Source organism: Aegilops tauschii, chromosome 6 (assembly GCF_002575655.3).
Source record: "Aegilops tauschii subsp. strangulata cultivar AL8/78 chromosome 6, Aet v6.0, whole genome shotgun sequence".
Taxonomy (NCBI): domain Eukaryota; kingdom Viridiplantae; phylum Streptophyta; class Magnoliopsida; order Poales; family Poaceae; genus Aegilops; species Aegilops tauschii.
In genome coordinates this window covers 137,088,677-137,112,574 of record NC_053040.3, presented here as the reverse complement: position 1 = coordinate 137,112,574, position 23,898 = coordinate 137,088,677, and the positions used below count along the sequence as shown (strand labels likewise).

General features: G+C 48.5%; 1 non-coding gene across 1 annotated transcript; it reads left to right on the top strand.

Annotated features, from left to right (window-relative positions):
* The first annotated feature begins 8,565 nt into the window (after positions 1 to 8,565).
* Positions 8,566 to 19,254, top strand: LOC109746434 (uncharacterized). Its single transcript, XR_012187417.1, has 5 exons — positions 8,566 to 9,247; positions 9,380 to 9,635; positions 10,445 to 10,516; positions 18,595 to 18,723; positions 18,845 to 19,254. It is a non-coding gene; the product is annotated as an uncharacterized protein (transcript).
* Positions 19,255 to 23,898: the final 4,644 nt, after the last annotated feature.

Here is a 23,898-nt window from a genome sequence, read left to right as displayed (position 1 = left end):
TTACGAGGAAAACCTTACCCAAAAAACAAAGTGAAAGTTCAATTTGTGAAAACGCGCTTAGCACAAAATCCGTACGGAGATCAGTTCGAGTACTTTGTTTCCAGAAATTCAAATGATAAAAGTTCAAACAAAGAGACCCCATCGGAAATTCAAATGATAAAAGTTCAAGTCGTAAAACGAGAGAAGTCCAACACATCATTGCAAAAAAAGTGGAGTTCAAAAAAATAAACACATGAAAATTTTCTTTTCAAAAAATATGATTTAGTTCAACATATAAACCATGCAAAGTTCGGAGACTATGATATCGTGTACCATTGAAAAGTTACGAGGAAAATCATACCGAGAAAACAGAGTAAAGTCTAGTCTATGAAAACACGCTCAGTACAAATCCATACAGATATCCGTTCAAGTACTCTCTTTTTGGAACCTTTCAAAATTACTCTGTGAAAAATAAATCAGTTCGAACATATACATAGTTCAGTACAAGTACTCTGTTTTTCTACGGAAAAACATCACGACTTGTCTCACGGTATTCAAAATTACTCATCAACGATTGCGAATTTGAGAAAACATTCAATAGGACTAACTTTTGCATTTTTGATAGCTATCCAACGATATATTATTTGCCCCATTTCGACAAACTTTTAGAAAAATCGCATTCAAAATCAAATTTGACCGTATTCGAATTCGTTTTTAAACCGTAAGGAATTAGAAAAACATTTCTATATGAAAAGGTTGCGCATTTTCCATAGCTTTCCAACGCCGTATCATTTGCATAAATCCGACAAACCGTTTGCAAAAAAATGCGAAAATACGTTTCGCCCAGAATTTCACCGTTTTTCAAATTACTTTTAAATTGTACATAATTTGAAAAAACAATAGATATATGGAAGATGCGGATTTTTACCAGCTTTCCAACGCCATCTTATGTGCTCAATTCCGACAAACCGTTTGAAAATTGAGTCCAAAATACGATTCTTGTTTTCGGTTTTGAAATATTTTTTTTTTCAAAACTGCTCTTAAAGCGTGATGATTTTAAAAAAAAAATTCTATATATTTGTAATGTAAATATCAAGAGCTTTCCAACGATATATTACACGCCCCATTCCGATGAAAAGACGATCAGTTCGACGAGATGAAAATCATCAGTACAACCGCGTGAAACCATCAGTTCAAGTAGGGTAACAGAATACTATTCTGTTACGCGAAACAGAAGAGCTTTCAAACTTCCCCTTTCGCTTCCCGACAAAGGTGGACTGTGTGACGACCCACAAATGTGTGCTTGTGGCGCGAGAAGGGTCAGACCACATACGAACCACATGCGGGTGGCCCTACTATATGTATGAAAATGGTGTGGTGTGTGATATTTAACTACCATTCATAAAATTTGATGTGGCACGTGTGCCTCGCAAATTAACCGGTCTTCCCCGACCCCACGGAGGTTGCAGGTAGCGCGAAGTAGCCCCCGCCCCACACACACGTCGGGGGGTGGGCATCTCACCAAGACGTATTGTAACACGGACCAAGCAGAATCCAACTTGGTCGTACAACCTCTCCCCGCTCGTTGTTGGTCAAAGTGATGGACGTCCACACGGCCCCGCAAAATGGGCTAGCTTGTCGCCGATAACCTCGCGAGGGAGTATTGTATGAAGACAAACCCACTATGTGCATGTGGCCCAAGTATGTATATGGAAGTGGTGTGTGTGGTGTTTGAATATCCAATGCGCAAATTTGATGTGGCACCATGCTTTGGAACCGTAAAATCCCCACACCGAGCGAGGGTTCACGACGCGTAGCATGCGCTCGAACTTAATTAGGCTTGGAATGGGTCGACCTACTATACGATAACTCGAAGCAAAGAAGAAGAGTATATCCACCCTGGTAACCTTTCTCGTCGTTGGTCGAAATGATGGACGTCCACGCAGGCCCACGAATATATATAGGCTTGCCGCCCATAACCAAGCGAGTGAGAGTGTGTCCAAAGACAACCATTATTGCATGCGTGTGTCCCCGAACATATTGATGGAGTGCATGCTATGTGTTGAATACCTGACCCAATGCACACCATTGATGTGGTGCATGTGTTGAAAATCGCAGAGGTCCCCACACAGAGCAAGAGGTCGTTCATGCGTGTCGTGTGCTCCCTGAGGGAGTCCTGGACTAAGGGGTCCTCGGGCGTCCGGCCTATTATCCATTGGGCCGGACTGATGGGCTGTGAAGACATGAAGGCCGAAGACTATACCCGTGTCCGGATTGGACTCTACTTGGCGTGGAAGGCAAGCTTGGCAACCGACTATGTAGATTGCTTCTTATGTAACCGACTCCATGTAACCCTAGATCTCTCCGGTGTCTATATAAACCGGAGAGCGTAGTCCGGAAAAGGGGATACTCATTACCATATTCACATAGGCTAGACTTCTAGGGTTTAGCCATTACGATCTCGTGGTAGATCAACTCTTGTAACACTCATATTCATCAAGATCAATCAAGCAGGAAGTAGGGTATTACCTCCATAGAGAGGGCCCGAACCTGGGTAAACATCGTGTCCCCCGTCTCCTGTTACCATCGATCCTAGATGCACAGTTCGGGACCCCCTACCCGAGATCCGCCGGTTTTGACACCGACATTGGTGCTTTCATTGAGAGTTCCACTGTGCCGTCGGCAAAGGGCTCGATGGCCCCTTCGATCATCAGTAATGACGTTGTCCAGGGAGAAACCTTCCTCCCCGGACAGATCTTCGTACTCGGCGGCTTCGCACTGCGGGCCAACTCGCTCGGCCACCTGGAGCAGATCGATAGCTACGCCCCTGGCCATCAGGTCAGATTCGGAAGTTTGAACTACGTTGCGGATATCCGTGGAGACTTGATCTTCGACGGATTCGAGACCGCGGTCACCGCTCCCCTTCGCCCCGATGAGCATGGCCTAAACCTGTCATCGGGCCCCATCCAGGAGATAGTTCCTGCAACAACTCCGTCCTTAGATCTGGAGCAGATCGAGTCATCCGAAGATGGGAAGCTTAGCCCCATCACGGAGGCTGCTGATCCCGCGGCGTTGGAGCCACACACGGATTTTACTTCATATGATATCTGCATCAACGGAACCCCGGACTCGCCTCCGGCGACGAGTTCCGAACCCTGCGAGTCCACGGATACCGAACTCGATCGGTTATCGATCTTCAAGTTCAGCGCCGCAAACGTCTTCCAACACTCGCCCACGGGCGATGTACTAAACTCACTAAAAAACCTATCCCTGGCAGGCAACTCGCCGCCGAACTATGTTCGGTTCGAACTTGCGGCGGATGGTAGAGAATTTTGCTTCCCACCCGCCACCCACTTCATAGCAACTGTCGAAGACCCAACCAACACGCTTGACCCCGGCTCCGAAGACATCGACGGTATGGACGACGATGAGGGGCAAGGCCAGAACCCACTACCCGCTAGACGCGGGACGACCACTTCTTGGTACGATGTGTGTATGGTAGACACACCCAACGACGCTCTCGACGATGACAAGGAGGATCCAGTTGAGAATAAACCTCCTGGTACACAGTCTGAACACCGGCGCGCTCTGCGCCGCTCGAAGTCACGTCGCTCAAGAGAAAACAATACTAGCCCCAGAGAAGATAACACTCCGGATAATGAAGACCCTGTTGAGGTACGATCCGAACAGGAGGAACAGGAAGGCGGGCAAGACAGCCCTGATGAACAGGCCACATATGGAGACTCGGAGGATAGCAATTATCTCCCACTCTCCGAGGAAGAGGAGATCCTCGGCAACGAGGATTTTATCGTGCCTAAGGAACCTCTCGAACAGGAGCGCTTTAAACGCCGGCTCATAGCCACTTCAAGGAGCCTAAGGAAGAAGCAGATGCAACTTCAAGCGAGCCAAGATTCGCTCAATGACTGATGGACCGAGGTCTTAGCCGCCGAAGAATACGGCCTTAACGGCCCAGACAAAAGCCACCCCAAGAGTAGGTGGCTCCCTCAATACGATGGCAAGGCGTTGGAGCCCACACCACCATCGAATAATGCGGTATGCCGACCATAGTTCGGTCCGGATGAAGCAGCAGCCCAAGCAGAGCACCATACCAAACCACCCGGCCGTCAAAACAAGAACAAAACAGCTCGGGGGAATACTCACGACATCCAACAAGACCTGAAGGGTAGAACAGGACACACAAAATTGATATACAGATCGCGGGGACATACCCCGACCGGTGATGATGGTTACCTATTTGGACACAATAGAGCCGACCACGCCCGGTCCAAACACCGTAAACGGAGTCCGCCGGAGGTGCTTCATAGTGTGGCCCAACATAGAGGAGCCGCACACCCTCTCTGCTTCACTGACGGGGTAATGGAGCATGAATTTCCAGACGGGTTCAAACCCATTAACATCGAATCATACGATGGAACAACAGATCCCGCGGTATGGATTGAGGATTACCTCCTCCATATTCACATGGCTCGTGGAGATGACCTTCATGCCATTAAATACCTACTGCTCAAGCTTAAAGGGCCAGCTCGGTACTGGCTAAACAGTTTGCCAGAAAATTCTATTGGCAACTGGGAAGATTTGGAAGACGCCTTTCGAAACAACTTCCAAGGAACATATGTCCGGCCGCCAGATGCCGATGACTTAAGTCATATTGTCCAGCAGACCGACGAGTCAGCCAGGGAGCTCTGGACCAGGTTCTTAGTCAAAAAGAACCAAATCGTCGACTGTCCGGACGCGGAAGCCCTCGCGGCCTTCAAACATAGCGTCCGAGATGAATGGCTAGCACGTCACCTCGGCCAGGAAGGACCCAAATCCATGATAGCCCTCACTACTCTAATAACTCGCTTTTGTGCGGGAGAAGACAACTAGCTCGCTCGTAAAAGCAACAAAGCCAGCGACCCGGGCACTTCCGAAATCCGAGATGGCAACGGCAAGCCACGACGAACCGAACAAAACAGTCACAATGACAATGAAAGATCACGTGACATAGCGGTCAACACCAGATTTAACAATCCAAACCCCGGTCAACGGAAGAAGCCACTAAAGGCAAACAAAGACGGACCATCCACCCTTGACAGGATATTGGACCGACCTTGCCAGATCCACAGCCACCCTGATAAGCCAGCTAGTCATACCAACAGAAATTGTTGGGTCTTCAAGCAGGCAGGCAAGCTCAACGCCGAACACAAGGGGAGGAGGCCACCAAGCGATAAAGATGACGGACCGGCTCAGCAGCCAGACACCAGGGGCCAGAAACAGTTTCCCTCCGAAGTTCGACCACTCCCGGAACGGAAATAGCAGTTCGGCTTCCGCCACCCACCTCATGTACCAGCAAGATTTACACCGCGCATGCATCACTACGCACTCAAGATACCATGGGCCTCGGCAGAAGCACAATACAGACAGCCCTGCAAGCACTCCCGTAACGTTTCTTATCTGGTTTCCTTTTTCTTTTTTCACTATTATCTCATAAAAACAGGTGACGAGAAAGACAGTATCCACAACGGACTCTCTCGGAGTTCGGATCCGTACACTCACCTAAAGGGGTTACTTCCATTAAGGATTAAACTCCCCGAGGGCAGGCAGCGCAGACGTGCGACAGGAGGTCCAAAACAACTTTTTGAAGACCGCACTCTTTATTTCGAGCCTGTACTATGCCTTGTTTCCTCCATTCCCGACCCCAAGTATGTCAAATAGCTGGGTTCCTGGTTTTTTATATGAATTTATCATTGGCATATTGCTCTACTCCCAGTAAACTTTTATCTGAACTAATCTTCCGTACTCTTTCAACAATGAGTACGGCCTTAATGGCTACTTTACAGATGAACCTCGGCATAACTTTCCAGGGGCTCGGTATGGGAACAAATGAGTTGCCAGTAAAAGTCCGAACAACTCTAAAGCGCACTTCGGCGTCGCAAGTTTGGTCTTATATGCATCAGCTCCGAATCATTGTCTTGGGTCAATAGTTGGGTTGCCCGGCTCCTGTGCTTGCTACCCTACATTCCGTTCTATCGGCTAGGGTAGTAAAGGGAGAACTACTGCGATTGTGCCCTGGCCTAGACCAGATGAGCACCTCCGTAGAGAAAGCCGAAAACTGACTGTCATGATGCGGCGAGAGCTGGTCAACCACTTGACGACTTTTTCGAATCTTTAGTGATTCTCCGTGTCACACGAGGGATCTTTTTCAGATCAACATATGTAAGGCACCATATTATAATGCGCCGTATACATACCAGGGGCTATGTCGTAACCCCATCATAAAACTCCTTTGGCTAAGTGAAAGTGTTAACGCCCTATAGTCCGATTGCCTGGTTCGCCGCATTATCACCTCCTTCACGGACCAAGACGTTGGATAAAGAGTGATTAAATGCTTTGTCGAACACCCCCGTACTTCCTACGAGGGGGCTGAAGCCGGCGACTGGAAAACTTTCAGATTACATTAAAACGGCCGCACAGGAGGAACACAAGCTCTCGAGCAAAACATAAAAATAGATTAACTATAAAGTTGTTTGTTACAACCATTATACGCATCACTCGAACATTATGTCTTTCGAGCATTGACCCTCTATCAAACGGGCGGCCTCTAGGACGTCTTCAAAATAGTGCTCCAGCGCATAACAGTCCTTGCCCTTGGGTGGACTCCTCGCGGCAACATCGATGGCCTTCATCTTTCCCCAGAATGTTTTAACTCGGGAAAAGGCCATCCGTGCACCCTCAATGCACGCCGGCCGCTTCACAGCATCGATATGTGGCACCGCGTCAACAAGCCGCCGCACCAGGCCAAAATAACTACTCGGAATAGGCTCACTTGGCCACAACCGGATTATGACGTTCTTCATGGCATCGTCGGATATCCTATGAAGCTCGGACCATTGGGACATCTGTTCATTCAGCAACAGAGTACGTTTTGATGCGCCAAATTGTGACCAGAAAAGCTTCTCCGTTGCATACCCCTCTTGCGCTTGGTAAAATTGCGCCGCATCAGAATAACTCTTCGGCAAGTCCAAAAATTCAGCCGGAGAACTCGAGACCTGGTTCAGCTGGGCATAGTCCGGATCGCCAAACTTAGTCTGAAGCAAAAAGGGCTTACCGGCCGCTATCTCCTTAGCCTGCCGAATCTCTTCACGAGCCGCGCTGGATTCAGACCGAGCTTCACTCGCCTCTCGTACGGCCTTATCAAGTTCACCATTTTGGCTTTATTTTCCTTCTCAAGGTATTCAGAGCGGCTGGCAGTATTCTTCAATTCAAGCGCCAGTGCGGATATTTTCTCCTCATTTTGACGCCGAGCTGCATGTTCGGCTCTTAGATCATCCGATGCCTTCCCAGCAGCCACATCACTACACCGGGCCTGCTCCCTGGCCCGGGCTAGCTCCGCCCGAAGAGCTTCAACGGTGGCAGCACCATCTGCACTCATGCACATTTCGTATAAAACTCTTTTCGGCGTCAGGCCTAAATTAAAAGCACATTGGTGTAAGGAATGCTCAAAATATATACCTTGCGAGTCGTCAAGACGCCTGTTGATCAATGCAATGTCATCTTCCGCAATATCCAGCTTTCGCTATAGTTCGGCCACTTCCGTATTTCGGGTAGCCGTAGGAGGGGAGGCAGCCTGTATTCCAAGTTAAATCAAGGTTAGTACCTGAGCATATCTTTTTGATCCTCCAACCGCTTCCTTCGGAAGGCAATCCGAGTCTCAGGGGCTACTGCATATACAACAGGTGCATTCTGTCAATATTATTTCAATTGGCAAAACTACATCACAAACCTCAAAACCTCTTAGAAGGCTCGATAAGGCCTCGTTCAATCCGCGGATAGAACCTTTTCGACCACCGTAACCATCAAGGCATGGTGTTCCTCTGAAATGGACGCTTGTCGCAGCATGTCCGTCAGCATTTCTGGCGCTCCGGGGTCTTCGAAAACCGTTGCTGGAGTACGGCATTCCTTTGAAGGAATCCGCTGACTCGCCTCCAGAATCGTCTCCGGCTGTAGGCCGGACAGTTCGGGGCCGTCATTCTTGATTCCCGAACCCTGAGTGACAGAGGCACCACCTTCGGGTAACGCTTTCTTTGTTTCCTGCACTACTTGACGACCGGGAGGAGCCCTCCGGGACAATACCTCGGTATCATCCCCCCTGTTGGGCGATGTAACGCCCCAAGACCGACGCTCCAGATGCCTTCCTTGTTTTTCGTTGTTGCCGTGTGTTTTATTTGCTTGTTGCATTCGTCATGTCATCATGAGCATTGCATTCTCATGTTTTCATAAAACTTGCATCCGTTCATAGTGCCGCTTCTCCTTCATCTCGGTGTCCTTTCTCAGATCGACCGGGTTTTGCTTCCCTCTTGTCTGGCCGCATAACCTCTCCGCACAAGCCACACTCTTTGCTGCCTTGTCCAAAAACTTCCCCGAACCGCACAGTCATGACCAGTGGGTCCGGAACAATCCCGAGTTATCCTAAACATCATCCGTTCTTTGTATAGACAACCCGAAGCCGTCCGATAAAAATCTAGGGGCTAATCCCCTCTCATATTAGCCACCTACTATATATAGTGGGCAGCCCCTAACCAAATCAGACCAAACCCTAAATTTTAGGGAGATGTCCCATCCATCAATCCCCATGCCGCCGCCACCTTCTCCACCTTCCTCGTTTTCCCCATCGAGCCAACCACCAGCCAGATCCATTCCAGCCCGCAGCTCCCCTTCTCCACCCTCGAATGAAGATCCAAGGGATCTCCTCGTGCCAGCCAGGGCCTTCGGGCAGCTTCCCTCGCTCTGGATCGGGCTCCCCATCTCCCGAGCACCTCCTTGCCGCGTCGCGCCGGCCGGCTGCCGATGACCCGAGACCAGGCGCCCTGTGCCCGCGACCCTCGCCCGAGCCGGCGACCTCCAGCAGCAGCAGCTCGTCCGGGTCGCCTTCTCTTCCCCTGGTTTTCTCTGCTCCCTTTCTTCTCTTCTATCTCTCTCTAACCTCTCGTGCTCTCTGTTTCATGCCATGGCACCGTGCCTCAATCCGCCAAGGCCACCACCGGAGCAAGCAGCACCTCCTTCACCTAGGACTCCCAGCGCCCGTAGCTCCTTCCCGTCGTCCTTACGCTGCCTCCAGGACCCACAGAAGCCTCGACTCACCAGCGACCAGGAGCCCCTCGAGAGCCCGAGGTCTCCTGCCTCCCCGATGCCCGCTTCTTCATCATCTTCCCGTGCTCCTCCACCTCGCCTCGTCGTCTCGTGACCGGCCTCGCTGCCGGCGACCACGGCAAGGACCGGCCTCGTCCCGCTCCTCTCCTCCCCTGTCTCTCCCTTCCTCCCCGTGCTTTCCTCTGTTCCTCACATCTCTCTCTCTCTCTCTCTCTCTCTCTCTCTCTCTCTCTTTCATGCCCATGGACAGGAGCCTGAAGCCCAAGCCACCGGCGGCCTTCCTCGCGCCTGGATCTGGAGTTGCCGCCCCGGATCGACCTGTCCCGCGCCCGTCGTCGCCTGGCGCCGCCAAGTCCCGCTCCCGCCTCTGTTCAAGAGGAGGAGGCTGCAGTCGCATAGCCGCGTTGACCACTCCTCTGCTTCTGCTCGTCCTGCGTCGCCAGTCCGTCCCCGCGCGGCCCAGTCCGTCCCGGCCTACCTCTCCACCGCCTGGGCCATGGCCCATGGTGAGAAACCCCCAGCGCCCATGTCCTGTTCTGGCCTGTAGCTCTAATTCGGCCCGATATGTTTTTTCCTGGTCCTGCGAATTTTGCCAATTATCCAGAGAATTACCATTTTGCAGAAAAGTCCCTCATGTTCATGCATATAATAACTCCACAACCGTGCATCATATGTAAAAACTTCATATATGAAAAATGTCTAGAATTTCATCTAGTTTCATAATATGCTGCTCTCATCCATGTTTAAAATGTTTAAACTTGCTGTTTATTTAATTTTGCATAAATAGCATGTTAAAATGAATTATTTCATATCTTAATAACCGTAGCTCTGAATTTAATAAACTTTATATGTAAATGGGGTAGAAAAATGCATAGATTAACATGGTGCACATTGTTTTACTGTTTAATAACATTAAAAGATGTTTTAGGGCAGAACAGTAGCTAATTCGAAAAATGGACATGGGGATTTTCCGGAATTGTTGTTTGTTGTTCCGGCCTCATTTAAACTTGCCTAGCTAGGTAGTTTTCTTATGCTTCACCTCTTGCCATGTTAATCAACATTTAATATTGTTGGCTACATAAACGAGAGAGAACTAAACAATTAATGTGGTGTTTCGTCAATATGCAACTCGTTGCATATTGAGCTCCACTTAACTTGTAGTTTTGTTTGTGCACTTTGCCATGCCATGCCTCATTAAATCGGACATGCATCATACTTGATTTTGCATCATGCCATGTGTATGTGGTGGTTGTTTACTATGTTGTTTGTTTCTTTCCGGGTTGCTTCTCTCGTTACCTTCGGTTTCGTTCCGGAGTTGTGAGGATTCGTTCGACTACGCCCGTTCGTCTTCTTCTTGGACTCGTTCTTCTTCCTTGCGGGATCTCAGGCAAGATGACCATACACTCGAAATCACTTCTATCTTTGCTTGCTAGTTGTTCGCTCTATTGCTATGCCACGCTACCTACCACTTGCTATATCATGCCTCCCATATTGCCATGTCAAGCCTCTAACCCACCTTTCCCAGCAAACCGTTGTTTGGCTATGTTACCGCTTTTGCTCAGCCCCTCTTATAGCGTTGCTAGTTGCAGGTGAAGATGAAGTTTGTTCCATGTTGGAACATGGATATGTTGGGATATCACAATATCTCTTATTTAATTAATGCATCTATATACTTGGTAAAGGGTGGAAGGCTCGACCTTATGCCTGGTGTTTTGTTCCACTCTTGCCGCCCTAGTTTCCGTCATACCGGTGTTATGTTCCTTGATTTTGCGTTCCTTACGCAGTTGGGTGATTTATGGGACCCCCTTGACAGTTCACTTTGAATAAAACTCCTCCAGCAAGGCCCAACCTTGGTTTTACCATTTGCCTACCTAAGCCTTCTTCCCTTGGGTTCTTCAGACTCAAGGGTCATCTTTATTTACCCCCCCGGGCCAGTGCTCCTTCGAGTGCTGGTCCAAACCGAGCGATGTCCGGCGCCCCCTAGGCAACTAGGGTCTATGCCAACCCGACGTCTTGCTCATCCGGTGTGCCCTGAGAACGAGATATGTGTAGCTCCTATCAGGATTTGTCGACACAGCAGGTGGTCTTGATGGTCTTGTTTTACCATTGTCGAAATGTCTTGTAAACCGGGATTCCGAGACTGATCGGGTCTTCCCGGGAGAAGGTTTATCCTTCGTTGACCATGAGAGCTTGTGATGGGCTAAGTTGGGACACCCCTGCAGGGTGTAAACTTTCGAGAGCCGTGCCCGCAGTTATGTGGTAGATGGGAATTTGTTAATATCCGGTTGTAGAGAACTTGACACTTGACTTAAATTAAAATGCATCTACCGCGTGTGTAGCCGTGATGGTCTCTTTTCGGCGGAGTCCGGGAAGTGAACACGGTTCTTGTGTTATGCTTGAACGTAAGTAGGAGTTCAGGATCACTTCTTGATCATTACTAGTTGACGACCGTTCCATTGCTCCTCTTCTCGCTCTTATTTGCGTATGTTAGCCACCATATATGCTTAGTGCTTGCTGCAGCTCCACCTCACTACCCCTTTCCTACCCTTAAGCTTAAATAGTCTTGATCTCGCGGGTGTGAGATTGCTGAGTCCTCGTGACTCACAGATACTTCCAAACAGTTGCAGGTGCCGATGATACCAGTGCAGATGATGCAACCGAGCTCAAGTGGGAGCTCGATGAAGATCTTGGTCGTTACTATGTTTCGTTTCACGTTGATCAGTAGTGGAGCCCAGTTGGGACGACCGGGGATCTAGCATTTGGGGTTGTCTTCTTTTCTTTTGGTTCCGTAGTCGGACCTATGTGTGTACTCTGATTGATGTATGATTTATTTCTGTATTGTGTGAAGTGGCGATTGTAAGCCAACTCTTTATCCCATTCTTGTTCATTACATGGGATTGTGTGAAGATGACCCTTCTTGCGACAAAACCACAATGCGGTTATGCCTCTAAGTCGTGCCTCGACACGTGGGAGATATAGCCGCATCATGGGTGTTACAGGCGAGGAGGCCGGAGAAGGCGTGTCACTCTCCATCATCTCCAGAAGAAGGTCTCTCGAGGAGGAGGACGATTGAGAGACACCAGGCGTTAAGCTGCGTGGATGTGCATATGTCAGATGATTACTAATAGGAAAAGAATGCGGTACGTTTAAAGTGCCCCAGCTTCACTTACGGTTTGGCCAGAGGTTCGTCCTCATCATGAAGCCCTATGGCAGCATCGCTTGCTCGGCCCAAGCCGCCCGACGATGGCATTTTTCCTCTCTTGGAAGACTTCCCCTCCTGATCTTCGGAAGCGACCCTCTTCTTGCCATGGAAGGCTCCCTCTGCACCTTTGCCCTTGGGCAAAAGGGTTTCGGTTTCCCCGAACGCGGCGTCTAATTCATCCTCAGGACGGGCACCACCTTTGGGCTCCCCGCTCTTGCCCCCCTCTGCAGACACCTGGTACGGTGTCGGAATCAGCATTCTCGTCAGCAGGGCGGTCGTAGAGTCTTCGGGAAGGGGCGCCGGACACCGGATTAACACCGCTTTCTTTATCCAATCATGTGTAGGAACGGATTGTTCAGTATCTTGTCAAGAGGTGCTTGAATGGAAGGTGTTCGGAGATTGAATACTTACCGAAGTGTCCGGATGATTGTAGTCAAGGCCAACATCTTCGGTGGTGTCCGGCCATTGCTCTCGTTCCCCGAAATATAATTTCCACATTCCTTCGTGCGTAGTGCCGAAGAGGTGCTGAAGAGTCCGCCACCCTTCTGGATTAAACTCCCACATACAGAGAGGCCGCCGCTGACATGGCAGGGTCCGGCGGACTAGCATTACTTGAACGACGTTCACAAGATCGATGCCCTTCTCGGTAAGGCTTCGGATGCGACTTTGCAGAGTCTGCACTTCATTGACGGATCCCCAGTCCAATCCCTTATTGATCCATGAAGCAAGCTGAATTGGAGGGACGGGTCGGAACGCAGGCGTAGCCGCCCACTTGGAGCCCCGCGGCTCGTTGATATAAAACCACCCCTGCTGCCATAGGTCGGAAGACTTGGCGAAAGATCCTTCAAACTAAACTGCGCTGGCAAGCTTGCCTATTATGACGCTGCCGCACTCTGCTTGCTCCTCCTCTGTCACCTGCGGCCTCACGTCAAAGGTCTTGAGCCACAAACCAAAGTGCGGAGGAGTCTAAAGATGATAAATGTCGAGATGAGGAGAATAGAGTCCGGGGCCAGATCGTGAAAATCTAGCCCATAGTAGAAGATGAGCCCCCGGACGAAGGGGTTAAGCGCGAACCCTAACCCATGGAGGAAGTGGGATACAAATACGACCCTCTCGCCGGATTTGGGGGTAGAAATAACCTACCCCTTTGCGGGAAGCCGATGAAGGATTTCTGGGGTCAGATACCTCGCCGCGCGAAGCTCTGCAATATCCTCCTCCATGACAGAAGAAGCCACCCACCGGCCTGGACGGCTGGATCCGGACATGATTAGGGCTAGTGGAGATTGGAACCAGAGGGTTAGAACTCGAGGTCGCTGGGGTTGAGGAACAAGCAAGCGCAAAGGAAAAAGACGAGACTAGGTCCCTATATAAAGACCCCAAATACTGAGCGTCTCCACCTGGGTCTCGAAACTTACCTATCCCCAAGGAGTTGTACCCAGGGAACGGTTGGGTTACCCACGCCTGCATTAATGAAAATCCCGTGAATAAGGGGACACGATCTTTGCCTTGACAAGACGTGCCAGTAAAACCGCGTCCCGAGACGTGGGGCGACGTGCTAGCCAACGGCTGGAAATAGTAACCGGGCAGGCGTGATACGATGTCATAAACAGTTATCAGCAAATTGGACTCATGGGATATTATATTCTCTGCAATTATATGCACAAGTCCGGATATACTTACTACATCCGAAGGCCATTCTGGAGTTCGGAAGGAGGGAACCCGCCTTGCAATGCCCAAGACAAATCTGCGCATCGGACTCCTCATCATTGAAGCCAGGTTCAGGGGCTACTGAGGGAGTCCTGGACTAAGGGGTCCTCGGGCGTCCGGCCTGTTATCCATTGGGCCGGACTGATCGGCTGTGAAGGCATGAAGGCCGAAGACTATACCCGTGTCCGGATTGGACTCTACTTGGCGTGGAAGGCAAGCTTGGCAACCGACTATGTAGATTGCTTCTTATGTAACCGACTCCATGTAACCCTAGATCTCTCCGGTGTCTATATAAGCCGGAGAGGGTAGTCCGGAAAAGGGGATACTCATTACCATATTCACATAGGCTAGACTTCTAGTGTTTAGCCATTACGATCTCGTGGTAGATCAACTCTTGTAACACTCATATTCATTAAGATCAATCAAGCAGGAAGTAGGGTATTACCTCCATAGAGAGGGTCCGAACCTGGGTAAACATCGTGTCCCCCATCTCCTGTTACCATCGATCCTAGACGCACAGTTCGGGACCCCCTACTCGAGATCCGCCGGTTTTGACACCGACACTCCCCCCCTTCGATCCAGCAGGATGGATTCATGTGTACAAATGTGCTATTATATATATATGTAATCTCACATCATGATCTATATGAAGAAAAAACAAAAATTAATCCCCTGCTAAGTCAAATTAGTTAGCCTTTCTCGCGCTGTCGGTGAAAGTGATGGACCAAGCTGGTCACCCCCCTCGACACATACTATATATACACCTAGTAACACAGCCCTAAAAGAATTAATCCTCCTTGTTCGTCAAACGCGTACCTCTCTCTCGCTGGGTCAAAGTGATGGACGACGAACTCGCGGGCCCAACACAGAAGCGAAGCATACGTTGCATGTGAGTGATCATCCTATATAGGACTACGTACCACCGTGTGCATGCATGTGGCCCAAGGAGCTGTTTGTGTGATGTTTGAATGCGCAATGCACAAATTTGCTGTGGCACCACGTATATATATATATATATATATATATATGTAAGAAACCAAAAAGTCCCCGCAAAGAGCGCGAGGTTCATGACGCGTGGCATGTGCTATATGTACGCCCCCATTCGACGCGTGGTATATATGTACTTCTACTATATAGCACAAACCAAAAAAGAATCATTCCTTGATGATCAAATTAACCTCTCTCTCATTGGGTCAAAGTGATGGAGGACAACCTCGCATGCCCACGGATGGAAGGGCCACACGCGAGTGAGTTCCAATATATAGGGCAACCACCGCCTGCATGGTATTGCGTGATATTTGAATACCAATATAATGTGCAACTTTGAGGTGGAACCTGCCTCGGGAACCGAAAAGTCCCCACATGGAGCGAGGTTATGACATGCATATATATAGAGTATTCATGTTTCCCCCTCTTTGACATGTACATACTCCTATACCGTGCATATACGTAACACAAACCAAAAAAGAACCATCCTTGTTGGTCAAATTAGCCTCTCTCTCATTGTACGTTCAACTGGTCGACGACGACCTCGTGGGCCCACAGAGAGAGGCACATGCGAGTGATGTCATAGGACAAAACCAGTGCGTGCATGCGCCCGTGTGTTATGTGATGTCTGAATACCCAATGGACAACTTTGACGTGGCACATGCTTCGCAAACTGGAAACGCACTACACCATGATGCGTGTAGCCCCCTCACTTCAAGCCGGCGGGAGTGTGTACACACGTGCTCGAACTTTGACATTGAATCCCACCATGATCCACACCACACACATGCTAAGATGAATCCACCTTTTGGTCAAATTAATGCCTCTCGTTGTCGGTGGAAACTAAAAACCTTTGCGGGCTAACGAATGGGCACGTCGCTGATAACCGCACGAGGAAGAGTGTCCGAGAGGACCACCAATGCATTCATGTGGCCCAAACATTATGTATGAAAGGGCTGTGTAATGCTTTAAATAACCAATTCACGACTTTGATGTGGCATATATGACTCACAAAATGATCAATAATCCCACACGGAGGTTCATGACTCGTAGTGTACTACCGGACCCCTCCCCCACCCCCACACAGACAGACACACACATCCCGCACCACCACAGCCACTCTGAGGCATGTCAAACTTTTTCTGCAGTGAACATGTGACGAAAGGCGGAGTGTCGTGTTAATTAAAAAAAGACATCATTCGACCGTTTTTATACATTGATTGATTCCCTAGGGATTTACTGTGCAAAAATCAAATTTGAGCTACATGTGCACCAAAATGGGTTGCAAAATCATATGTGTCCTTGGGTGCATGTTTCTTTGTGCAAGAGATTTCAAAATATTGAGAATATATATTTTTAAAATCCAGTAAATCCAAAACTTAGTTGAAATTCATGAAACTTATCGTGGTGTCATATATGGACAGCAGTAGACTATGATATTGTAGTTTTTCGTCAACGATACCCGTTTTGATATAATCTTCTTACAAATGGGAGATTATTGAAAACTGGCAACCAATATCTCATACGGATTATTTATTCGGACCGTGTGCGTTAGACCGTGCCATGCTTCAGTTAAGCAATAAAGCAGCAGAAAATAAACCAAAAAATATACGTGCTGCCACACGCCCCATGTGTTGTGCGAGCAGGCGTGAGTTGACGGGACGCATGCGAGCAGTCCGCCGCGCAGGCATACCGGGAGGCGTGCGTATTGACGGGGAGGTGTGCGAGTAGCTGTGTGAAATGATGGTAGGAATGGCAGAAGTCCGCCGCCCAGGCTCCCCGGGAGGCGAGACAGCTTTTGATCGCAGCCTGACTCGCTCCCACTGGTCCGTATTAATTGCACGCCCAAGCCGCCGGCCATAATAGGCGGCTGCACCCCCGGTCCATAGTTGTCACCAACATCTGGACTATGGAGTGTATGAGGATGCCGCCGAAGCGCACCATCGGAGGGAGTGGCGACGCCGGGGCTGGTGAAGCACCCGCGCAATGCGTGAAGCGGGGCACAGATGTTGCCGCCACCGCCGACGTGGTCTCGCACAGGCAGCAGCACGACCTTGACTTCGCCGGCGCCGTTGTGCCCCCCAGCCGGAGCCGGAGGTCAACAGCAACTCCGGTAATGACTGCGACTCTGACGGAAAACCGGTTAGTCATATATATACCCATTTGTGCGGCAAACATATCATGTGTTTTCCCTGGTTAAGCCCCCACCCCTCTATAATTTTTCTGGAATACAAATCCTATTGTTATGTTCTCTCAGTCCATGAAATCAGAGTAATTAAGATCCGTTAGATGCACGTAGTGTATTGATTGTTTGAATGTTATCCGTATAGAGTTAGTGATTAATTGTTTGTTCTGTACAAATGATTTTTGCTAATAATCCGACTAGGGTTAGCTTGCGTGCTAATAATTTGTGGCCAGATCTTGGGAATTGATTTTGAATGTCCTACATATATGTTTGTGCCTTTTTTCTTCCTGATCTTGAGAATTGATTTCGAATGTCCTACATGTTATGCCATTTTTTTCTTTCAGATTGGTATGTACACAGATGAGGCTCCGGCCAGCGCCGCCGCCGGATGTAGATTTTGGACCCGGCTGTGCGGCCAGAAGCGCCCCTGGACCTGAGGAACCAGTAGAATCTCCAGTGGACCGCATCAGCGATCTCCCGTACGACATCCTTGGGGAGATCATCTCCCTTCTCCCCACCAAGGATGGCTTCCGCACACAAGTCCTCGCATCTCGGTGGCGCACTCTGTGGCGCACCGTGCCTCTTAATCTCGACTGTCATCAGCTATCTGTCGATGATGATTCTGAACTCCCCGGAGCCATCATCTCCTCCCACGAGGGCTCCGTTCAACGCATCTGCATCCGGGCATGCTACCTGCTGGACATACCCTGCACGGTGGCCGCCTGGCTGACATCCCGTCAATTCAATAAACTCCATTAGCTTGAGTTCTACCATGACTATGTATGTAACATACCACGAACCGATGTATCTGTGCCCTCACCACCGATGTCCATCTCGTGGTTTTCCTCCTCTCTCCACACCGCCACCTTCGCCCAGTGCCATCTAGCAAACAATCTGGTACGAATGCTTCGACTCCCACTGCTAAAAAAACTTGCGCTTGTGGTGGTTGATCTGTCGGAGGCCGCACTGCACAGCATCATCCACTCCAGCTGCCCTGCCCTGGAGCGCTTGCTGCTTGTTTTTGGAATGGAAATCTATATCTGTTGTCTCAAAATAAAGTCTCCCCACCTTGTAAGCATGGGAATTTGTTTTTTTGGGCATGATCTCATCATCGAAGATGCCCCTTCACTTCAAAGGTTGCTCCTTGATTTTGTTATAGTACCTTCGCAAATAACTGTAGTCTCTGTGCCTAAACTGGAGACCTTGGGTGCAATTCGTGATCCTTTTAGATGGTTCAATATGGTGGTTGGCTCCACACCTATTTAGGTATTGTATATTATTCACGTAAACTTTTGCAATATGCTTTTTTCATTTGTGCGCATAAGTTAAGTATCATCTTGGAGTACACTTTTGGTACTAATATTATGTTCTATGCTCAATGAAGAGCTTGTCCATCATATCAGTGGTGGTGGATTCTGTCAAGACCTTACATATCAATATGTGGTGTTTTGATCTAGACATGATTATTGGCTTGCTGCAATGCTTTCCATGTCTGGAGAATTTGTATATAAAGGTGATGATTTCAGGCACATCGAAAGCCCATATATAATGTAGTATAATTAATCGTTTAGCTATCACTCTTTCAACATAATATTTTTTATATATTAACTGTTTTCATCTTCATCTCTATTTAGGCACTACCACATGGATGAGAAGGTATATCCAATCGATGGTTCAAGAAGCACCAGGATTTTCTCAGATCTCGTGACATTCGTTTGAAGATAGTAACGCTGGAAGGATATGCATCCAACAATGCAAACACTAGCTTTGTCACATTCTTCATGTTGAATGCGAGGGCACTATTGTCCGTGAGGATTAGGTTTTTCGACAACAAATTTCTTACGGCTGCAAGTGTTGAGCAGCATAAAAAGAGGTTGCTTAGTTTTGGGTTTGGTTTGGCCAACTAGATTGGTTTTTCTTGCAATGGGAGAGGTGCTTAGTTTTGGGTTCAATCTTGCGGTGTCCTCACTCAGTGACATAGTAGGGGTAGCAAGGCACATATTGTATTGTTGCCATCAAGGGTAAAAATATGGGGTTTTCATCATACTGCTTGAGTTTATCCCTCTACATCATGTCATCTTAATTAAGGCGTTACTCCGTTCTTATGAACTTAATACTCTAGATGCATGCGGGGTAACGGTCGATGTTTGGAGTAATAGTAGTAGATGCAGGCAGGAGTCGGTCTACTTGACACGGACGTGATGCCTATATTCATTATCATTGCCTTGGATATCGTCATAACCTTTGCGCTTTTCTATCAATTGCTCGATAGTAATTTGTTTGCCGACCGTATGTTCTCTTTCAAGAGAGAAGCCTCTAGTGAAACCTATGGCCTCCGGGTGTATTTTCTATCATATATTTTCAGATCTATAAACCAAAAACCCCAAAAATACCATGCTGCAATTTATTTATATTTAATTTAGTTTACCTTTTTATTTATCATTATACTTATCTCTTTTAGATCTCACTCTTGTTCGTGACCGTGAAGGGATTGACAACCCCTTTTTCGCGTTGTGTGCAAGTGTTTGTTAGTTTGTGCATGTGCATAGATTGGAGACTTGCTTGTGCCTCCTACTGGATTGGTACCTTGGTTCTTAACTGAGGGAAATACTTATCTCTACTTTGCTGCATCGCCCTTTCCTCTTCAACGGAAAAATCAACACAAGCTCAAGAAGTAGCAATATGCAAGGAATGGAGAAAATGATTCCCGAGCTCTTCGCGGTGCTTAAGGCCGCGGAGGTAGAAATCAAGAAGGAGCATCAAGTGTTGATGATTAGAAAGACCACTAGTTTCAAGAAAGGCAAGGGAAAGAAAGGGTACTTCAAGAAGAATGGCAAGACAGTTGCTGCTCCCGTAAAGAAACACAAGGCTGGACCCAAACCTGAGACTGAGTGCTTCTACTTCAAGGGGAATGGTCACTGGAAGTGGAACTACCCGAAGTACTTGGCAGATAAGAAGGCTGGCAACATCAACAAAGGTATATTTGATATGCATGCACAAAAAAAAGGCACATCCGTGACATTTTGGGCCGAACGAATTTTTTTCCTGTCATGCTTATGACACTTCTATGACGATAATTGTGACAAAACCCGGTATCATCATAGATGTGGTGGGCTCCTACTTCTATGACAAAAAATCATGACAGAAAACGGGCTTTTCGTCCTGGGCGGGCCGGAGACGCAGCTGCATGACATTCTTTGGGCCGTCCATGACGGGAAAAAACATGGTAGAAGCGAGGGCGAGGAAAATATTGGGGAGTTCCCGGTTATGGTGGGTGGTCAGGGCCGAGTGATGCACAGAGGTTTACGCGTTTCTCTCGTAAACGTACGCGCGTGTGTGCAAGGCGTTGCGTTCTAACTGAACCTGAGCGAGGCGTTCGGCTCTAACTGAACCCGAGCGATTGCACGAGCTACATTACTGAACCTCGATCGATCCCTTGCTGTTAACTGAACCTGAGTGATTCCTTCGCTACTACTGCTAACTGAAGTCGATCGAACCCTGCTGCCTCCTTCCCTTGATGAACAGTGAGTGTTGTTGGGGGGGGGGGTTGGATGAACAGTTCCCGGTGGGGGGTTGGATGAACAGGACCTCGTGGTAGTAGAGGCCGTTGCCGCTGGATGAACAAGACCCGGTCGATCGAGCCGGTTGGGGGTGGATTAACAGGACCCCGTGGAGGGCTGGAATAACATGACCCCGTGGAGGGCTGGTTAAACAGAAGCCGGTGGAGGGCTGGATGAATAGTAGCCTGTGGAGGGGTGGTTGAACAGGACCCCGTGGAGAGGGCTGGTTGAACAGTAGCCGGTGGAGGAGCGGTGGAGGCTGGATGAACAGGAGCCCGTGGATGAACAATCACAGGTGGAGGCTGGAGGAGGTCGACGGTGGATGAACAGTAGCCCATGGAGGCAGTCGACGGTGGAGATGAACAATATCCCGTGGAGTACCGTTTTGCGGTACGCCACACCCCTCCCGATGAACAGGACCCCCATGTTGACCGTAGCGCTCCAACACAAGTCCGTTTCCTCCGTTTTGCGGTACGCCACACCCCTCCCGATCAACAGGACCCCGTTTTGACCGTAGGAGGTCCAAGAGAAGTCCGTTTCCTCCATTTTGCGGTATGCCAGACCCCTCCTGATGAACAGGATCCCGTTTCGACCGTGGCAGGTCGAACACAAGGTCGTTTCCTCCGTTCTGCGGTACGCCAGGCCTCGTTTCGATCGGCCGTTCGGTCCAAGCCGGTTGGCTCCCGATGAACACGACGATGCAGTTTCTCTGTTCCGACCCAACCATGTACATGAGCCCTGGCCGTACGTATGCGCGAGTAGGCATTTGAGACCCCGCCCGTATGTACGAACGTGGCCATATTTTTTGGCGTGTGGCTGTATGTATGTTGGGGAACATAGTAATTTGAAAAATTTCCTATGCACACGCAAGATCATGGTGATGCATAGCAAGGAGAGGGGAGAGTGTTGTCCACGTACCCTCGTAGACCGAAAGCGGAAGCGTTAGAACAACGCGGTTGATGTATTCGTACGTCTTCACGATCCGACCGATCCAAGTACCGAACGCACAACACCTCTGAGTTCGGCACACGTTCAGCTCGATGACGTCCCACGAACTCCGATCCAGTTGAGCTTTAAGGGAGAGTTCCGTCAGCACGACGGCGTGATGATGGTGATGATGATGCTACCGACGCAGGGCTTCGCCTAACCACCGCTATGATATGACCGAGGAGGATTATGGTGGAGGGGGGCACCGCACACGGCTAAAAGATCAATGATCAATTGTTGTGTCTCCAAGGGGTGTCCCCCTCCCCGTATATAAAGGAGTGGAGGAGGGGGAGGGCCGGCCCTCTCTATGGCGCGCCCTAGGGGAGTGCTACTCCCACCGGGAGTAGGATTCCTGCTTTCCTAGTAGAACTAGGAGCCCTTCCAAGTAGTAGGAGTAGGAGAGAAGGAAAGGGAAAAGAGAAGAGAACGAAGGAGGGGGCGCTGCCCCTCCCCCTAGTCCAATTCGGACTAAGCCTTGGGGGGCGCGCAGCCTCCCCTCTCTCTTTCCCCTAAAGCCCAATAAGGCCCATATACTCCCCGGTGAATTCCCGTAACTCTACGGTACTCCGAAAAATATCCGAAATCACTCGGAACCTTTCCGAAGTCCAAATATAGTCGTCCAATATATCGATATTTACGTCTTGACCATTTCGAGACTCCTGTCATGTCCCCGATCTCATCCGGGACTCCGAACTACCTTCGGTACATCAAAACACATAAACTCATATTACTGATCGTCACCGAACGTTAAGCGTGCGGACCCTACGGGTTCGAGAACTATGTAGACATGACCGAGACATGTCTCCGGTCAATAACCAATAGCGGAACCTGGATGCTCATATTGGCTCCCACATATTCTACAAAGATGTTTAACGGTCAAACCGCATAACAACATACGTTGTTCCCTTTGTCATCGGTATGTTACTTGCCCGAGATTCGGTCGTCGGTATCTCAATACCTAGTTCAATCTCGTTACCGGAAAGTCTCTTTACTCGTTATGTAATGCATCATCCCGCAACTAACTCATTAGTCACATTGCTTGCAAGGCTTATAGTGATGTGCATTACCGAGAGGGCCCAGAGATACCTCTCCGACAATCGGAGTGACAAATCCTAATCTCGAAATACGCCAACTCAACAAGTACCTTCGGAGACACCTGTAGAGCACCTTTATAATCACCCAGTTACGTGCGACATTTGGTAGCACACAAAGTGTTCCTCCGGTAAACGGGAGTTGCATAATCTCATAGTCATAGGAACATGTATAAGTCATGAAGAAAGCAATAGCAACATACTAAACGATCAAGTGCTAAGCTAACAGAATGGGTCAAGTCAATCACATCATTCTCCTAATGATGTGATCCCGTTAATCAAATGACAACTCATGTCCATGGCTAGGAAACTCAACCATCTTTGATTAACGAGGTAGTCAAGTAGAGGCATACTGGTGACACTATGTTTGTCTATGTATTCACACATGTATTATGTTTCCGGTTAATACAATTCTAGCATGAATAATAAACATTTATCATGAAATAAGGAAATAAATAATAACTTTATTATTGCCTCTAGGGCATATTTCCTTTAGTCTCCCACTTGCAATAGAGTCAATAATCTAGTTCACATCGCCATGTGATTTAACACCAATAGTTCACATCACCATGTGATTAACACCCATAGTTCACATCGTCATGTGACCAACACCCAAAGGGTTTACTAGAGTCAATAATCTAGTTCACATCGCTATGTGATTAACACCCAAAGAGTACTAAGGTGTCATCATGTTTTGCTTGTGAGAGAAATTTAGTCAACGGGTCTGCCACATTCAGATCCGTATGTATTTTGCAAATTTCTATGTCAACAATGCTCTGCACGGAGCTACTCTAGCTAATTGCTCCCACTTTCAATATGTATCCAGATTGAGACTTAGAGTCATTTGGATCAGTGTTAAAAAAATTGCATCGACGTAACCCTTTACGACGAACCTTTTGTCACCTTCATAATCGAGAAATATTTCCTTATTCCACTAAGGATAATTTTGACCGCTGTCCAGTGATCTACTCCTAGATCACTATTGTACCCTCTTGCCAAACTCTTGGTGAGGTACACAATAGGTCTGGTACACCGCATAGCATACTTTAT